Below are 20,135 nucleotides of genomic sequence, written 5' to 3'. Positions count from 1 at the left end.
CAATGTACTGTACTAGGGTTGACTCGAATGGCAATTCTAATGCTTCCAAATCTTTCTTTAGAATCTGATTGAATATTGACGGTGACTCAGAAAACCCTTGAGGAATTTGGCACCAACTGTACACTCTGTCTAAGAATTTGAAACAAAAGAGAAATTGGCTGTCCTCATGAAGAGGCACCGAGAAGAACGCTTGTGAAAAATCGATGACTGAGAACCATTCGGCATCGCAAGGGATCTGGAACATTATCACAGCTGGATTCGGTACGACAGGGCAGCACTTGACTATGATGTCATTTATTTTCCTCAAGTCCTGCACGAGTCGGACCTTTCCACTTGGCTTTATTAGTCCCATTATTGGTGAATTACATGGACTGCTTAACACTTCTTTCAGTACTCCCTGTTTTACAAATTCGTCAATGAGTTGGGCAACTTTCATGAGGGTGTCTTGTGCCATGTGATATTGTGGGGTCTGGGGAAAGATTGCATTGGGCTTTAAAGTCACTTTCACTGGTTCCACTCCTTTCATCAATCCCACCTCTTTTCCTGTCATGTCCCACACTTCCTTCCCGACTGTCTCCCGTAATTCAGCTGGAATATCTTCTTCAGTTATCATCGGGAAAAGACAAATCAGAGGATATTCTTCATCTACCGTTTCCATCTCATCCCCCTCTACACTGTCCTCTTCTTCCCCATCACTGCTCGTCTGTATTGTTATCCCTTCATTCGAACACATGATCGAACAACCCAATTTGCACAATAGGTCTCTCCCTAGTAGTGCTATCGGGCTTGAGTCACATACCACAAACTGATGTACCCCTTGATAGTTAGCGATGCTGACTGGTACCGGATCTGATATTGGGTTCGTCAGGTGCCTGTTTGCTACTCCCACCACTTGAACTGTCCTCCCTGAGAGTGGCAAATTTGGTACTTCACTGCTCTTAACAGTTGAACGTGTGGCTCCCGTGTCCACCAAGAATGAAACACGATGACCCATTACTCTTCCCTCTACGTACGGACCCCTTTGATCAACTTCCAAGGATGCTGCAAGCACACAATCTCCTTCTTCTTCTGAGCTCTCACTCTCCCATACATTGTTTATTCCACTCTCACTGTGTAATGGGAACTGTTGTACGGTGCCATTTGTACTCATTACCTGACCCGAGACCTGTGGAGGAACCATCACTTGCTGCTGACTCATTGGTGCCAAGGGTATTTGCATTTGCTGATTAGGTACCATGGGTAACTGCTGTTGCATCGGCTGCATTTGCGTCATCTGCATACGAGGCATCTGCATCTGCTGCGGCTGCATAGGTTGTAATCCCTGCAATTGATTTATGGTCTGAAAATTTGGGTTTGGACCTCTCATTTTCGGTCCCCTCATTGTCTGAAATGCACTGACATCATTGTTTTGCTTACCAACACCTGCACCTGCACCTGCACCTTCCTGCACCACCATCGGGCACTCGCGTTTCCAATGACCGACAATTCCGCACACGTGACACGGCATCACCTTCTTCATTGCCTGCACACCCGTCACAACAGTGTTTAAATCCGGACCATTATTCGCAAAACCTCCTCTGCCTCTGCCTCTGGCCTGTGGCTGAAACGCCATATTTCCCTGCAACTGCGGCTGCGGTTGCGGTACCTGTTGTTGGAACCCTTGCATCCCTTGCAAACCTTGTAAACCTGTCTGAGCTGCTTTAAGCTGCATCATCATCACCTTCTCTTTCAACCTTTTCAGTTTCACTTCAATTTCGTCGCTACAGTATTTCGCATAATTCAATACCTCATCAATAGGTTTCGACTGCCAACAAATCAAATGCGACTTTATCATCTGACTTATCTCTGGTCTCAGCCTTTCCACAAATCTGAACACAAAATGAAGCATGTCCTTCGCCTCGATTGTTTCCGTGCCACTGTAGTTCTTAAACGCCTTCAACAACCTCTCATAGTAACTATGAATCGATTCTTTAGCCTCTTGGGCAGTTCGATCAATCTTCTGCCAGTCCACATTTTTCGCGGCAACCTTTGTCTTCAAATGCTCAATCACCTTATAGTACAAGCTCATCACCATAGGTGATGGTGCACCCGTCTCCCTGTCTCTTTCTGGTTCACTTGTCGGCCAACCTACAGCTCTTTTACAATCCTCCCACAAATCTGCTGGAACCACAATCTCAAACAGAGTGTTCAGGTCTTCCCAGAGACATTTTGCAAGCTTCACAAACCTATCAGTCTGCTGATACCATTCGATCGGCTTCTCTCTCAGTTTGGGAAAATCATCCGTAAAAGACTGAATGTCGCTTCTGTGCCATGGTACATGTATTAGTTTTCCCCCTGCTGTCTCCCTCATTGGTAACATGGTTACTGTCTCGCTGCTTTGTGGTCTTTTCTCATTATGCTCTGTAGCACTGTCCCTCCTCTTTTCCTTTCTCTTTACCCATCTGCTTTCCCACTTGTCTAAGCACCTCCACACTTGGGCACTCTGCAGCAATTCTCTAAGGTGTGCCTTCATGCCTGCTGACCTCATGTGTTCAAAATCTTTGGTCCCAAAATCCAACCTGTAGCTCCTGCTCAAGTGTTTCATCTTGTCTATGTCAACCCCGTTTCTGTCAGCTGCTTCCTGCAAGCTCTTGTGTACCTCTTTCACTTCCTTCGTAATCCTGGGACATAGATACCTCAGCTCTTCTTCCGTGTAGGACTCTAACCTATTCACACCCATAGTCCCTTCCACCAATTCTTGTGCTTCCATGTTCAACCTGACCCTATTCATATAGGCCCTCATTCTGACCTTGGCGGGCGGCGGAGGCCGCCCGCCAAAGTCCCGCCGTCAGGTTACCGTTCCGCGGTCGAAAGACCGCGGCGGTAATTCTGACTTTCCCGCTGGGCTGGCGGGCGGTCGCCTTCAGACCGCCAGCCAGCCCAGCGGGAAAGAGGCTTCCACGATGAAGCCGGCTCGGAATCGAGCCGGCGGAGTGGAAGCTGTGCGACGGGTGCAGTTGCACCCGTCGCGTATTTCACTGTCTGCGCAGCAGACAGTGAAATACATGTAGGGGCCCTCTTACGGGGGCCCCTGCAATGCCCATGCCAGTGGCATGGGCACTGCAGGGGCCCCCAGGGGCCCCGCGACCCCCCCTACCGCCATCCGGATCTCGGCGGTCCGACCGCCGGGATCTGGATGGCGGTAGGGGGGGTCGGAATCCCCGCGGCGGTGCAGCAAGCTGCGCCGCCGCGGAGGATTCAATGGGGCCGCGGTACACTGGCGGGACCCCGCCAGTGGTGCCGGTCCGACCGCGGCTTTACCGCCGCGGTCGGAATCCCCATTGGAGCACCGCCGGCCTGTCGGCGGTGCTCCCGCGGTCCTCCGCCCTGGCGGTCAAAGACCGCCAGGGTCAGAATGACCACCATAGTCTTCTCCTTTCCCGCTTGCTGAACTTTGTGTGGAATTTAAACTGTTGAACCATTGTGTCAACTGTTGCGCATTCACCCCCATCAGCGTAGCGTTCACATCGACTGCCATTGATGGTTGCGGCAACTTCTCAGTATTCGATGTTAGAGGTATTATCAGTGGGGGACTCGACCTCACCAGTGTAGACTGAGCACATATGGGACTAAACTCCATCAAGGATCCAGATCCAGTTGGTTGGGCCGCTATCGGAGTTATCCCTGGAGTGTTTTCTATGCACCTCCTCTCTGTCCCGTTCTGCAGCATTGATCCCTGACTGCTCATACCTAAGTTAGGCTGACTATACAAAGGTACCGGTGGACCTACAGTAATGGGTAGCGATATCGCATCTGGGTTCTGTCCATTTCCCATGTTCTGAGGCATGTTCATTCCCATACTATGGGTCATCATTGCCGGCATGCCCATCTGACTCCCCGTCATTTGAACATGTGCGTTTCCTCCCTGCATCTGCTTTTGAGGCATCAAAAACTGAGTTGATTCGGCTTGTGACAAGGTCTGGTTGTGACCATTTTGTATTCCCCCCCTTACGGTTGGATCTAGAATCATTCCTGCACTGTTGTCACTGCTGTAGTACCCTGGCATCTGCGGCTGATAATTTTCTGCTGGTTTCAACACGGGCACATCTGGATATATTCTCCTAACCTGCGGTATCTGCGGGGTGAACAATAAACTCGGGTCCTTAGACCCTGATGATGCTCCTAAACTCTGGGTTTCACTGTTCTGTACCGATGCCGGAGGGGCAGAACTGGTACTTGGACCTTGTCCATTCTCTGCATAAGGCAGTGGACGGTCGTTCAGCAATTGCATTATTAACTCCTCATCCTCTAACTCCTCTTCTCTTCTCAACTTTTCCTCGTCCTCTCTATCCTTGGAACACTTCCTGTCTGTCTTACAGATAGCTTTCTTACCTGTCTCCTCTTCTTCCTTAGTAATTGCGGGAAACAGTTTTATCCCCTGCAATACATCTGACCTCCACACCTTCTGTGCATTATCCCACCTAGCATCCGCTAGTGTCTTTTCTACCTTTCTCATTCTGGTCTCGAACTTCTTTTGCTGTTGCTGTCTAGCCATTAGTTCCCAAATCGCTAGAGCCTCAAACTGTGCTGGCCTTGGAGGCACCTTCATGTCGTACATCGTGAATCTCAAATTCTCTAGGATCCTTATATTGAATGTCCCATGTATCGGGAACGCTACGCTCCCATGTTTCTCTGTCAGTTTGTGCCACTGCTTTAGCCAAAGACACGGAGCTGCCCCTTTTTCCTCCATTACAATGTAAGCTGGTGTGCCCTCGGGCGGCGTCTCCTCTCCTACGCTCGCTTTGATGTAAGACTCCCCCTTCATCGCACTCCTAAATGCTTTAAGGAATTTCATTTTCTCGTCTTTTATTTCACAAAGTTTATAATCAATAGGTCACTTTTATTCCACAAAATTTGTAATCAATAGGTGACTTTAATTCCCGGAATACTCTTCGCTTGCCTTTCCCCTTCCAATCGAGCCCCACGGACTGCGTCCAATCCGTGCACGACCCTTCTCTCCAACCAACCTATCCCAGCGCGGCTCCTAGTGACGTCACACTCACACACACTGCGGCTGACAAAGCCTCGCGGCTAGTCTTTCTTCACTCAGCTCCTCTCGTAACAACTTCTTGCATGTATCGCGAGCTACCAAAAACTAAAACAGATCTGTCGGTTTACTACAGGAAGGGTAACACAGTCGCTTCAGGACCTTAGAGACCTTTCACTAGCCTCGGCCGCTATTCCGTCTTTCTCGGTCCCCACGTTCGCAAGCAAATCTGACCCGCAGACCTACTCTCAACTTGTCAATGATCTATTCTAGTGCACTTAGGGCCTGATTCTAACTTTGGAGGACGGTGTTAAACCGTCCCAAAAGTGGCGGATATACCACCTACCGTATTACGAGTTCCATAGGATATAATGGACTTGTAATACGGCTGGTGGTATATCCGCCACTTTTGGGATGGTTTAACACCGTCCTCCAAAGTTAGAATCAGGCCCTCAGAATCTTGTCAAAGCCCGAAGTCGAAGTTTCTTTCACTCCCTAACACACGTACCGACTCGTTGACCACGCCCGATCAACCTACTAAACCGCCCAGACCACAACATGGATCAACATACTCCGGAGTCTCTTGACCTCGCAGGGCCCGTCTCAACAACAACAACCACGTGGACCTTTTTATGCACAAAGCGCCACACGCACATGAAGTTCGACGACTTCCCTACTCTCACCCTCGGAGCCGCACCTCCGCTATTTCTATGAAGTTCGACGACTTCTCTACTTCTACACTCGGAGTCGCACCTCCGCTATCCTTTAAAAGAAAAAAATCCTCGCAACCTTTTCACACACCCTGCGGCAATAAGCTGTGCAAGCGCAAAACCCTAACTTCACTCATACCATCACTAGTACCGCCAACGCCGAATCCACACCTCCATTCTCTCCATTCGCAAGCTCCGAGATCCCGGGAAAGTCGCGGTGGACCTAGCCCATCATCATTCTGTCAATCTATTTTACCCAAGAAAAATCTAATTCAACTTCTCGAATGAGGTCTCAAAATGCGTAACCGTTAATTCAACACCATGTACTTTAAGAGTACAGGGTCCCAAAAGACGCAACCGTCCTCTGCTACCATCTACTGATAGAGCGGTCCGTAGTAATAATTTACCTGTGTTCGGACGCTCTTTAGGCCGATGAATCTTTTGACTAAGTGGGAACTCTCTGTACTCTTACATCGATCAATTGCATAAAATCAATAATCAATAACGAACATAAGCCATACCTTGATCAACATAACACTTAACAATTAATCCAGAATACATTTCGGCGAACCCTGACCTTTTAGTCAGGAATAACCACACCAGTTTATTGCAAAGTTAGTGAATTTATTTCCCTATATTAACAAAGCTAGCACAATATAGATGTGTCTCAACACCAAATGATAAACATAAATGAACATTAATAGCTGTCCATAGCGGCGAAACAGGTGCAATCTATGCAGCATTTGAATCACAAGGCTTCGATAATAGCAATGCAAATCACTAATACTTTAATCTGTAATGAACTAATTGCATACATTTAGTCAGCATACCAAGATCTCAAATTGCATCGTGCGACATATGGAATCCTCACCTAACCTCAAATTAGCATTGGCATGTGGGGCTTCATGCGAAAACAATTTAGCAACATTAATTTAGAAAACTCCTAGCTAGGGACCTTATCAAAATCAGCAGTTGGTTACCTAAAAGAAACACAATGCAATTTTACAATTTCCTTTCATATTTACCAATTACGATCAGCATACAAGGAAGTCTTCGTCTCACAGGTACCGTTCTTCGGTCAGCATGGGTACCGTTTTGATCAGCATGGGACGGGGCAAAGGGGCAGGGGTGGACGGGGCAATTGCCTCACGGCGGCAAGGTAAAACTACTACTTCATGCAAAGGGACAAATCAAAGTTAAAGTCTCTAGGGCCAGAATCATTTAAAGTCTCTTTCTCTTGATTAGAGAAAGCATCAAAGTCTCTTTCTAAATGGCGTCGCAGCAAAGTGGGTCATAATAGCTACGAAGTCTGCAAAATGGCGGGATGTCCAATAATGGCCGTAATGATCTCGCAATGGCTACCTTCTTCTCGTGCACCTGATTTTTATAGCCAACAGTTCGAATCCAGTAGGGTCTCCATTGGAGGGTTCATAGGTTAGCTTCAAATTGTCCAATCAAAAACGACAGTTCTCAAGCTTTCACTTAAGCATACATTATCCTTGGAGATGGGTACGCAAGTTGCAACATTGTCTACCAATTAGCTCACTTTCAGAGCCTCCATTGTCCGCACCTGCAAATCGACCTTGAAGTAAAGAGAAAATATGCCAGGCTGGCACGAAACCTTAAGATAAGCATGTGAACGGTTTCTGTGGAAAAGTACAGCTTCAAGCAAAATACACGTTTATTAGCACAGTGGAAAAAAATACGAGCTTCTAAACCGTGAGACCAGGCAACTAGGCCAAAGCCTCCGCTAAAGTAATGCTAAGCTAAAGCATTTCAAACAAGCAAATCATAGCACACGTTTACGATTATGTCGGATTAGTGCAATTCTAATACATCACGTTATATAAAGCACGCTTATAAATGTTGGCAAACTACTCTGAGGGCACATTTTGTCCCCGTACATTCTTTATTAGTTCGGTTAAAGTCACACATGATTATTTCACACTACGTTTAAGCTCTAATAAATGTAAAACCTTCATTTTCTGCTTCATCACCCTCAAGTTTCGTTATGCCACTGACAAACATTCACAAACATTGTTCAGGATATTCCCTCCTGGCGAAGAAGGCCTGGCTGGCATCTACTGGATGTGGTATGATTGTTTGTATTAGAAGAGCTCAGCTCCTTGAGGGTTTCATGGTAGTTCCGTTGCAATCGTAGGACATTAGTTGCTGGAGTCAAGTGAACCCACTGTTTCAGATGGTACAGGTCTCATGTTGCCATGTTTTGTAAACGCTGAAATTATTCTATTGCATGTTTTGAAACTGTAAGTAGCTCAAAGTTCATGTTCATTTGATCACAGCAATCTAAGGAGTAGGCGAGGAAGTGAAAGAGCATCTTACAAAGGATGTTGTCAAAAGCCTTCTTTCACTACATTCACAATTTGAGGTTTCATTTCTAAGATTATGTTTCTAGGCAGACCATGGTTTGTACCTCGGTGAAGCATTCCTACAAGGACCCAAGGCCTCCTTAGCCAGGATGTTGGTTGACATCCTACCATCACAGTCTCTATTTTAGTCGGGCTTATGTTAGGAAAGTTGCTACTAACCAAGAAACATTTTGTAAAAATCTAGCTTTTCATCTTCTTTGTTTGGGGACAATTTGGTTATTTTCTAAGTAGCAAGCCGATTATCATTCACATAACTGAAAAATGGGAAGTCTAGTGATTAAATGAGTTTCATCAAGGTGGCTTAATATGCATTAAGATATAGGCCCTCATTCTGAACTTGGCGGGCGGCGGAGGCCGCCCGCCAAAGTCCCGCCGTCAGGTTACCGTTCCGCGGTCGAAAGACCGCGGCGGTAATTCTGACTTTCCCGCTGGGCTGGCGGGCGGTCGCCTTCAGACCGCCAGCCAGCCCAGCGGGAAAGAGGCTTCCACGATGAAGCCGGCTCGGAATCGAGCCGGCGGAGTGGAAGCTGTGCGACGGGTGCAGTTGCACCCGTCGCGTATTTCACTGTCTGCGCAGCAGACAGTGAAATACATGTAGGGGCCCTCTTACGGGGGCCCCTGCAATGCCCATGCCAGTGGCATGGGCACTGCAGGGGCCCCCAGGGGCCCCGCGACCCCCCCTACCGCCATCCGGATCTCGGCGGTCCAACCGCCGGGATCTGGATGGCGGTAGGGGGGGTCGGAATCCCCGCGGCGGTGCAGCAAGCTGCGCCGCCGCGGAGGATTCAATGGGGCCGCGGTACACTGGCGGGACCCCGCCAGTGGTGCCGGTCCGACCGCGGCTTTACCGCCGCGGTCGGAATCCCCATTGGAGCACCGCCGGCCTGTCGGCGGTGCTCCCGCGGTCCTCCGCCCTGGCGGTCAAAGACCGCCAGGGTCAGAATGACCACCATAGTAAGATAGAGCACGTCCACGTGGGACTTCACAGTAGAATTAAGTGATTGAAACTGGGATGGTGGCATCACCACTGTAATTTATCCATAAAAAAGAATATGACACAAACCTAGGACCTGATTCACAAACTGCACTCTCTAGTAAGTTTTGTAGTACTAGACCACCACAAAAACGTACTATAAAGCACTATTCACAGACTACACTTTTATAGCAATGTACACTTTCCAGTAATTTTGCTACATTTCTGTATTCACAAACTGCATGTTTGTAGTAACTTACACTTTTGTAGTAAGTCCCTACCTCCATTATTTTCTGAAGGGAGGGTGGTGCAGTACTAGTGGTTGGCCATGTGTAGTGTTTGACTTAACTACAATAGTGTAGGTTGCTACAAAAGTGCAGTTTGTGAAAACTCAAAAGTAGAAAACTTACTCAAAAGTGTAAACATACTCAAAAATCTAAGTTACCTTTGTGTATCAGGCCCATAGTATTTGACCCTTCACTGCTGCCTCTGAAATGTTCTTGTTTAGCATAGTGTGGTCAATGGTATTTAAAATTCCCCATAAAATCAGGGCCCCAATGAAGTTGTTACCATGATCAAGGTTAGTTTATCTAATACTGTGTTAATGGCTGATTTGCCAGCCTGGACAGGGTCATGTACGTCATTGGCTTCAAAAAAAGGATTAATCTACTCAACGTAAGATAATGCCATGAGTTTTCAGGTACATGTAGTTTAACTTTAGACCTACATGTTGTGGCTGAGGAATGTATTCTAGTAAATTTGCACACTAAGAATTGGTAAACGTTGCTACCTCCAGTAAACGTCATATACCACGTGCAGAAGAGATTCCTGCTCAAGAGTACATACTGCCCATAATCTCTGCTGCAGTGAGTGGTAAAAGAGGAGGGACATTGCCTGGATGGGAAACATAGTATGAGGAGACTGCCGCTGCACGGGATGTGCACAGGCAATTCCTGATCAAGGGCACTACTTCGTCCATAATCCCTGCTACAGTGAGTGGTTTGAGTTTGGGGTCTTTCAACACACAATTTAAAAATACATCTTTTGGAAGGGTTGGTTTGTAGATTGTCTATTTGAAAATGCCACTTTTAGAAAGTGGGCAGTTTATTGCTTAACAATTCTGTACCTCTGTCTGCCTGTGGAATCCACATCTGGGTCAGAATGACAGTTGGGCTGTTTGTGAATTACATCTAGACAGTGACACAAAGGGAGCTGAGGTGTGTCCTACATATCCTGATGAATCTTCCTGGGCTAGAGTGGGGAGGGAGGAGCTGACACCTGCACCTGAAAGGGCTGTGCCTGTCCTCACACAATGCTGTCTCCAACCACCTGGAGTGTGTCTGGGGCCATGCCTGGGCAAGGAAAGATCTTGTTAATAACAGAGAATTTCCTTTGAAGTTTGCCTACTTCAAAGGCAGAAATTAATATAAGTAGTGGACACAAAACCCCAGACTTTTAGAACACTTCTGGATCAAGAGGATCAGCCAAGTAGAAGAGCGGAAGAGCTACAATAGGAGTGCTGCCCCTTTGCTGAGTTGGCCTGCAGTTGCTGCTTCTGCCTTGAAGAGGACAAAGACTAGACTTTGCTGTGTATCCTACTTGTGAAGTTTCTCCAAGGGCTTAAAGTAGAGCTTGCCTCCTGTTGGAAGTCTCAGGGATATCAAAGACTTCAGGTTCATCTGCCTACAGCACTGGGAACTGTGTGTTTTGTGCTGCAACAGAAGAAAAACCACCATGACGCCGTCAATGACACCGCTGCCTGCACCCTGACCTGACAACGCCGCACAGAGCTGTGCCCCGCTTCGCACCGCAACCCTGGTCTCACCACTGTCGCCGCCTCATGATGCCATCACCAAGCCGCTGCTTGCACCAACACCTGGGGCCCCGCACTCCACATCGCCTTGCTCTCACCGCAGCCTTGGTATCCCCAATGACACTGCTCTATGCTGACACCGACACCGCTGCTTGCACCATGGCCTGAGGACACTGCTCATGAGGTACACAAAGCACCATTCCGTCCCGCACCGCAGCCCCGGTCCACTAACTTCAGCACCATTGACTCCAGCAACGACTACACTTCTGCCTTCACCACAACCTGGAGACACTGCATGTCGCACTGCCCCACTTCACACCGCACCCCTCATCTCACCCACCCCGCAGGATGCCGCCACCAAGCCGCCTCCTGCACTGTGACCTATGGGCACCATATGTCACATCATCCTGCTTCGCACCACAGCCTCAACGCCATCAATGTCAGCGCTCCTGACTTCACCAGCCCGAAGTTCAATTTGCAATGCGTGTGACTTCAACGGCCTGACGTCTCCTGCACTGACCTCCTGAACCAACACCAGCCAATGTCTGCCAACACCTGCGGCGCTGCACTCTGGATCTCATTGTGAGGATTACAACTCCCTACATTTCCAAGGTTTTATTTGCAGGTCTTCTTGACACTATAGCTGGCCCCGTGACCCCGTGGTTTCCCTGAAATGTTGGATTTGTTGTTCACAATGCAGTGATAGCCCCAGACAGAGCTATCGACTCCAAAGAACTGTATTTTTAAGTAATTCTTGCAAAATTCATATCTTTATTATTGTAGGTTCCATTTTTCTCATTTTGTTCTTGTTATACACAGATAAATAGTGGCTTTACTTCTGTTGGCTCAGTGGGCAATAGAAAGAAGACTGAAGCAAGAGAAAAATAAAAGCGGCCATGTCCTATCACCAACTGACTCACAGGAACTTTGATGGATTGGAAAAGAACAAATTAGTTAACATAATGAACGACCTATGTAATCCATTTTTGGAGACTCTGGTGAGTAAACTAGCACCAATCTATGAACAGTTGGGTGCAATTGCAGCTGCATTATGTAACTTGAATTCATCCCCAGCTGCCCAGCAGCAGGATGTGGTGTCACCTGTTTTCCCTCATTCTGTGCCCACTATTTCTACCACCTTGCCTATTATACTAGTGATCACTGCTGCTGCGTCGGCAGGAAATTGTCTTCTCAGTGGTTAGCCTGCAAAGCAGTCTAGTGCGGCCTCCTGTGAACAGATGCGAGTCAAAGTTATTTCATTGGGTGGGGAAAGTTGAATAGAAAAGGTTGTGTTTGGGGGGTATCCCAGATAATGGGGGCTATTCTAGCAAATTAATTAAATCCTAAGTCAGTCAACTTGCCTTCTGATGCATGTCTATATGTTATTTTGTTATAGGAAACCCCGCTAGAGCCTGCTTACAGACTCCATTTATAAATGCACATTTTTAACTCTTTTTGTTTGGTAATCTTTTATATGGCTTATTGTTTATGTGATAATGTACTGCAAACCCATTGTACATGTTGATTGTTCCTAGTAAGCACTGATGTCATCTTGTTTGTACACTCTGTCCAAGGGTGAGCCCATAGAACACAAAGCGTAAACACGATTGTCAGGGAAGACAGCTCCACATTTGTAGACATATCACAGCATTAAGCTCACACCCCTTACACAGTGTAACACGGATCGTGTTTTTATTAGAAAAACTGCCTCTGCACCATAGGCAATAGAGGAGCAGTTACACTGGGCTCATCCTGGAAATGGCACACAGTGCCCGAAAAGCAGCTTGGCTGAATCTGATGCTGAATCGGACCTCTAGCCTTCACTGGACCAATAGCCTGCACTACACCAGACTGGTTTCCTGGCATCCTGGTACATCTTAGCCAGGTATGCCAGTTCAGGTTTTCCCTCTAGATCTGGCAGAGTGGTGTTCCCACTATGCTCTCAGCAGTCTAGGTAATTACAGATAGAAGAATACTATTAGCATCACAAAAACATGGTTGAACTGTTTATCTTTTTCACCATCTTTGTAACGCTGATTTAAATGTTCTGTCTCTATTGCCCAATAATTTCAGGTCATGTTTTTATGCAACAATAAGACTATTGCAATTATTGCTTTGAAAGACATTTTTGCATCCTTTCTTGTGTCTAATCCTGTACACTGTAAGTGACAGCAAAAGATCGGTTTTCATGATTTCCTTGGGAATCTGAGTAGCCCTGTTCGAGGTTGCTGAACCCATTTGGTACCCTGGTTTGTTTAGTAGTTCACCCTGGGCACTGTGAGCTAGTTAGGTTTCGTGTCAACATTTCCCTATTATGGGGGTCATTCTGACCCTGGCGGTCATGGACCGCCAGGGCCAACGACCGCGGAAGCACCGCCAACAGGCTGGCGTTGCTTCCTGGCCAATTCTGACCGCAGCGGTAAAGCCGCGGTCAGAAAATGGAAACCGGCGGTTTCCCGCCGGTTTTCCCATGGCCATAGGAATCCTCCATGGCGGCGCTGCAAGCAGGGCCGCCATGGGGATTCCGACCCCCTTCCCGCCATCCTGTTCCTGGCGGTTCTTACCGGCATGGGCAGTGCAGGGCCCCATAATGATTTTCAGTGTCTGCCACTGCACCCGTCGCACCCCAGCAACTCCGCCGGCTCCATTCGGAGCCGGCTTCATCGTTGCTGGGTCTTTCCCGCTGGGCGGGCGGGCGGGCTTTTGGCGGTCGCCCGCCCGCCCAGCGGGAAAGTCAGAATGACCGCCGCGGTCATTTGACCGCGGCGCGGTCTTCTGGCGGGGGAACTTTGGCGGGCGGCCTCTGCCGCCCGCCGAAGTTGGAATGACCCCCTATGTATAGTCCCTATATTGTGATGTTTATGTTGACCAAATAGACCTACTTTTCATAAGAACCATGAAACATGGCACTACCAATGTTCTAGGTCAGGTACTTTTTTAATGGATCTCCTGAGTAGTTGTGACGTACCCAAGTATTCCCTTCTCACCTTATACAGAGACGTTTGTGGTGTTAGGGATTAATCCTCTCAGTTTAATAGAGAACTCCTATTTTAGTCTGTAGTTTATTTAAGCTTGAACAGTAAAAGGATTGCCCCACTATAGTATTCCCTCTGAGAATCCAAGTCGTCAATATAGTGAATCCAGTTAACATCTGATTAATTGTAGACAGACAGTCACAACATATTTGACATTAGAGAGTCTCCTCAACATAGGTGGTGAAGTTACCTTTGTGGTAGCAGCCCGCAAAGCAGATAAATGCAAAGTATTTTTTTCATAGGTCACCTTTCATGCAGTTGATGAAGATACAGAAACATTTCATACATAGACTGAGGTGACAGCATCTAATCAAGGCAGAGTATTTAATGATGGAGAGATACCTCTCACACTTCAGAAATGACAATTGGTTCCATGATGCCCTTCCACATGCATTACAACATTCCTGCCTGGGTCCTCTCAGTAATGATGGGTGAACTGCCAGTCATAGCCAGTTATGCATCATATCCTAACATAGCAGGATTGACTGCTAGTGAACTCCATCCTTTGTGAAATAACATTGTAAGATGATATGGATGTTTGACTCAATTGTTATGCAAACAATAACAGCTTTCCCAGCTAGGGCTCTTCAAGCTGTCCAGCCACAGTTAGCTGTGCATGCAATTAGTTCTGTCACCATTAATGCAATAATTGGTAAGGATCTTAACAAACAGGTGGAGATTCTGTTCTGGATTGCTCAAAAACAAATCAGCTTAAAGTACAGCTTCCCTATAGGGGACCCCTCGATAAACACTTGGTATGGTACCCCCTGTTGAAGATTATGCCACCTGCGGCACCGTCTTTGATGCTGTATATACCATAACTCATGGTACACCGTCAACAGCTGTTTTTGCCGGAAGTGATAAAACAAATTCTAAATTAATACAGGGCTGCACCTGCCCTGGGCTTGGGGATTAAATAAATTGCCAATTTTGGCATGGTTTTCTCAATTAGATTAAGTAATATTAAAGGGGAAGGAGCAGCACTGGCAGTACTCCAATGACTCACTCAAATTTCTGTACAGGATCAGGAACCTGAGTTGCCAAAGATTATCAGAGACACCCATGCATTTATAGGCCGAGATAATTTGGAAGACATGCCTGACAAGCTGTAGCTTAAAAGCAAATCTGACCAAGGAGGTTCCAAACAGGCAGTAGTGTCCTCTAAAAAACACTGGGACAAACATGCATAAAATAAAGACACCACAAAAACTATGATGGTGGATCTCTGCAACCGGAGCTCACTAAGAAACTTTGGGTCTGATTACAAGTACGATGGCTGTGGTGGTCTGACTGTTGCATTCCTGGCGGTCCAACTGCAAGACTACGATCCTGGCGGTTGGACCACCACCAGGATTAGAGATACCAATGGGCTGGCAGTGGTGAAAGTCATGGTCAGCCTTGGTTGTGCCGAGTTCGGCACCACTATGCTAATCACGACTTTCCTTACTGCCAGCCTTTCCTTGGCGGGGTTCCATGAAAAGGCTAAAGGTAGAGTTGGGGCCACGGGGGTCCCTGCACTGCCTACAACCATGTCATGGGCTGTGCAGGGGTTCCCCTGTCAGCCCCCTTGGGATGTGCACTGTCTGCTACGGAAGGCATTGGGCATTCTGAGGGTGCTGTGTGTGACGGCATTGGCCTCGGCTCCCTGAACCATCTGAACTCCAATACGGCAGTGGGGAGGCAGCAGTGAAGCCGGCGGCCTCACCACCCTCATGTTATGATGTTTCTGTCCGGCTGACCAGCAGAAACATCGTAATATAACAGTGGTGAGACTGCTGGCTAGATGACTGCTTCCCCACCTTCGTACTGGAGTTCAGGGGGTTCAACTGCCGAACTCATAAACAGGCCCTTTATAACTGCACAACTGTGATACATTAAAACTGCTTGATAGGTATTGGTATACAAATACTTCTTCTTGTTCCTTTTAGGACACACCAGATAAATGCTCTGTTAGCAGAGGATGGTCCAAGCGCAGGCATGAGGAGTATGTGAAAATGAATATGGTCTCAATGGACATCATCATAAAAAAAGGAAGAGAAACTTCCACAACAAATACCCCAGTCCAAAAATAAGAAAGTGGCATGTATTTTTGTTAAATATGCCACACATACTGAGAACACTTCTTCTGAACAAGACATGGGCATTGACACTGCTAGACAGCGAAGGAGAGGTAATGTTTCTGGTTTTGAGAGCAACTAGTAAATTTGTACAAGTTTAAACACCAGATCAGTGGATGAGCCCTCCCAGCACACTATGGGGGTCATTCTGACCCCGGCGGTAAAATGCACTTACCGCCGGTCATAAATCCTCCATAATCCTGCCGCGGTCGCGGAAACCCGCCACGGTCATTCTGACCCGCAGAAGGCAAACCTCCGAAAATCCGACAGCCACAACCGACCGCCAGACCAGCGGTCGGCGGAAAAGTGGAGGTGACAAAACCTCCACCGCCACGCCAACAGAAATACGCCCATGCCATTACGACCCACGAATCCACGCGGCGGTCATTCAAACGCGGTATTCCATTGGCGGGACACACCGCCGCGGTCAGAATACACACAAACGAACAAAACTCAGCCACATTGGACGATTTGAATCCCACACACCTGATACACATACACACACCACTCCCACACACACAATACAATATAAAACACACACCCACATCACCCACAAACCCCTACGCAAAAAAATTCTGAAAGAAGGCCAGAGCGAGACACCACCATCCACAAACTAGCAGCCACAGCCACTCCACACCATCACCCACACACTATCCACACACAAAACAACACACACCACCACACTCAACACACTTAAATACACATACTCCACCCCACACATCATACACACCACCCCATGGCACCCCAAAGACAACCCGCTTCACAGACGAAGAACTCAGGGTCATGGTGGAGGAAATCGTTCGGGTAGAGCCCCAGCTGTTCGGCACACAGGTCCAATACACCAGCATTGCCCGGAGGACGGAGCTATGGCAGAGGATTGTCGACAGGGTCAACGTTGTGGGACAGCACCCCAGAAATCGGGAAGACATCAGGAAGCGATGGAACGACCTACGGGGGAAGGTGCGTTCCATGGTATCCAGGCACAACATCGCCGTGCAGAAGACTGGCGGAGGACCCCCACCTCAACCCCCACAATTTACATCATGGGAGGAGGAAGTCTTGAACATCCTGCATCCTGACGGCCTCGCAGGAGTCGGCGGAGGAATGGATACTGGTAAGTTGAAGCTTCACTACTGCTTCCCCCCCACCTGCATGCCAAATCATACCCCAACCCTCACCCCCATCCTCGAACCCCACCCTCACCCCCACCCCACCACCATCCTCACCCCCACCACCATCCTCACCCCCACCCTCACCCCCACCACCATCCTCACCCCCACCACCATCCTCACCCCCACCCCCAGCACACCTATTCCCCACCAATGTCTCACCATCACAACCCACACATCCCAAAACCTAGGCCTGCATGCGTCCACTAAGCATGGACACCCATCACCAAAGCATGCCCAATGCATATACACATCCCCCCCACAAGCCACCCTCACCAAAGCCCCCACACACGAATGCCAGCACTTGGGGACACGGGAACCCACAGATACACCCATATGCCACACATTGAAACTATAACCATACCTCTATACCCCTGCAGGACCCGACCGTCAACACACCGCCGCGGAGGACCCAGAATTCTCCACACCCCCCACCCAAGAGGCCGTCAGCGATGACAGCAGCTCTGTCGACCTGGACACCGATGACCAGCCCGGACCATCGGGGACCTCTGGACAGTCGGTTCCCCTCACACAGGCCCAGGCCACTACAGACCCAAACCCCTCTGGGAACACCAGCACAGCTCCCACCCAGCGGGCCCATGCCTCTGTCTCCAGGGCGCGTCAATCTGCGGTGTGTCTACCACTACAGGGCACCCAGGATAACCCCCACCCCAACAACAACAGGGACCTGGGGGCAGTGGTAGTGGGCACACCGGCCAGGGGGCAGAGGCCCAGGGAAACAGGGCAACTCGGAGGGCAGCTGTGCGACAGGGGGGGGACGGGCCCAGGGAACCCACTCTCCACGAGGTCCTCACCACCATCATGGGAGCATACAACCGCTCCCAGGAGACGATGGCGACGGTACTGGCCCGGTTCCAGGAGATCCAGGTACTGCAGGAGGAACACTATCGGGGGTACAGGGAGGACATCAGAGCCCTCACCTCCACCCAGGTTACCATGGTAGGGCTGCTGCAGGACCTCGTCAACACCAGGGAGGCCCCCGCACAGCAGCAGCCCACCAGACCCCCACTTCCTGCAGGAGAAGAACCACCCCGCAAGAGGGCCCTGAGATCTCGCAAGAAGACAGAGTAGGATGTCAAGACCCCCGCCAGCAATGGATACCACCTGATGTCATCCCACTGTCCCACATTGTCACCCTGTCCATCCTTGAACTGCCCATGCTCCATCTCTCCACAGGCCTATGGACAATGCACCTGTGTGACTGTTACTCTGGACTCTGCCATGGACATTCCTTCACCATAGCCCCCACCCACTTGAAACCACCCATCCCATTTTGAGCACTTCAATAAACACCTATTTTGCACAAAACTATTTGGAGTCTGGCTGTGATTTCAATATATTGTAATTGACATGACAGTGCAAATATGTCCTTGTACATGGTGAAGTCAACAAACAGCTGCCACAAAGCTGTAGTCCATGGGGAAACGAAGCACAGGACTCGTAGTGGGGACCCCAGATCTGAAATAGGGAGGGAAAAGCCACAACTCAGTCATCATACACTGGGGCAAATAGACAGGCAGCAGAGATGCAGGAGAGTAGTTCACATTTACTAAATTATCTTTGAATTGTTACCTGTGTCCTATTGGAAGTACTGTTCAATGATTCTGTCCCTGTTGTCTGTTTCAGCCCCGTCGTCTTCCTCCTCGTCACTCTCCTCAGGTTCCACAGCTGCCACAACACCACCGTCTCGACCATCCTCCTGCAGGAAAGGCACCTGGCGGCGCAAAGCCAGGTTGTGAAGCATGCAGCAGGCCACGATGATGTGACACACCTTCTTAGGTGAGTACATTAGGGATCCACCTGTCATATGCAGGCACCGAAACCTGGCCTTCAGGAGGCCAAAGGTGCGTTCGATCACCCTCCTAGTACGCCCATGGGCCTCATTGTACCGTTCCTCTGCCCTTGTCCGGGGATTCCTTACTGGGGTCAGTAGCCACGACAGGTTGGGGTACCCAGAGTCCCCCACTAGCCATACACGGTGTCTCTCTAGCTGTTCCATCACGTAAGGGATGCTGCTATTCCTTAGGATGTAGGCGTCATGCACTGACCCTGGGAATTTGGCATTTACATGCGAGATGTACTGGTCAGCCAAACACACCACCTGGATGTTCATTGAATGGTAACTTTTTCTGTTCCTGTACACCTGCTCCCTGTCTCTTGGGGGAACCAAAGCCACATGGGTCCCATCAATGGCACCAATGACGTTGGGAATATGTCCAAGGTCGTAGAAATCACTCTTCACTGTAGCCAATTCGCCCACCTCAGGGAAAATGATGTAGCTCCTCACGGATTTCATCAGGGCAGACAACACTCTGGATAACACCTTCGAAAACATGGGCTGAGACATCCCAGAAGCAATTCCCACTGTTGTCTGAAATGACCCACTTGCCAAGAAATGGAGTACTGACATGACCTGCACCAGAGGGGGAATCCCTGTGGGTTGGCGGATGGGGGACATCAGGTCGGGCTCCAGCTGGGCACACAGTTCATGTATAGTGGCACGGTTAAGACGGTAGGTCAGGATAATGTGGCGTTCTTCCATTGTCGACAGGTCCACCAGCGGTCGGTACACGGGAGGATTCATCCGTCTCCCAGAGGACGGTGCCTAGGAAGGACAACATGGAGCACACAGTCAAGCAACCCACAGGTACGTACTCACAGCTAGCACAGTAAACGATTCTCTATGCAGTGAATGGCGTGTCTGAGTGGCTATGCAAGGCCTAGGCCTGTGTGACGCAGTTGAAATAGAGCCATGTGGGCCCTGGAAATGGCGGCTGCCTGACCTGTGAAGTGTGACAGTGGGATGTGAGGTCAATGCGCTGGCGTGGCACACCGCGGCGGGCGGCGGGCGAAGACCGCGGCGCGAAGCCGCATTGGTTAA

Source organism: Pleurodeles waltl, chromosome 5, assembly GCF_031143425.1.
Source record: "Pleurodeles waltl isolate 20211129_DDA chromosome 5, aPleWal1.hap1.20221129, whole genome shotgun sequence".
Taxonomy (NCBI): Eukaryota; Metazoa; Chordata; class Amphibia; order Caudata; family Salamandridae; genus Pleurodeles; species Pleurodeles waltl.
This window is presented reverse-complemented; position numbering follows the sequence as displayed.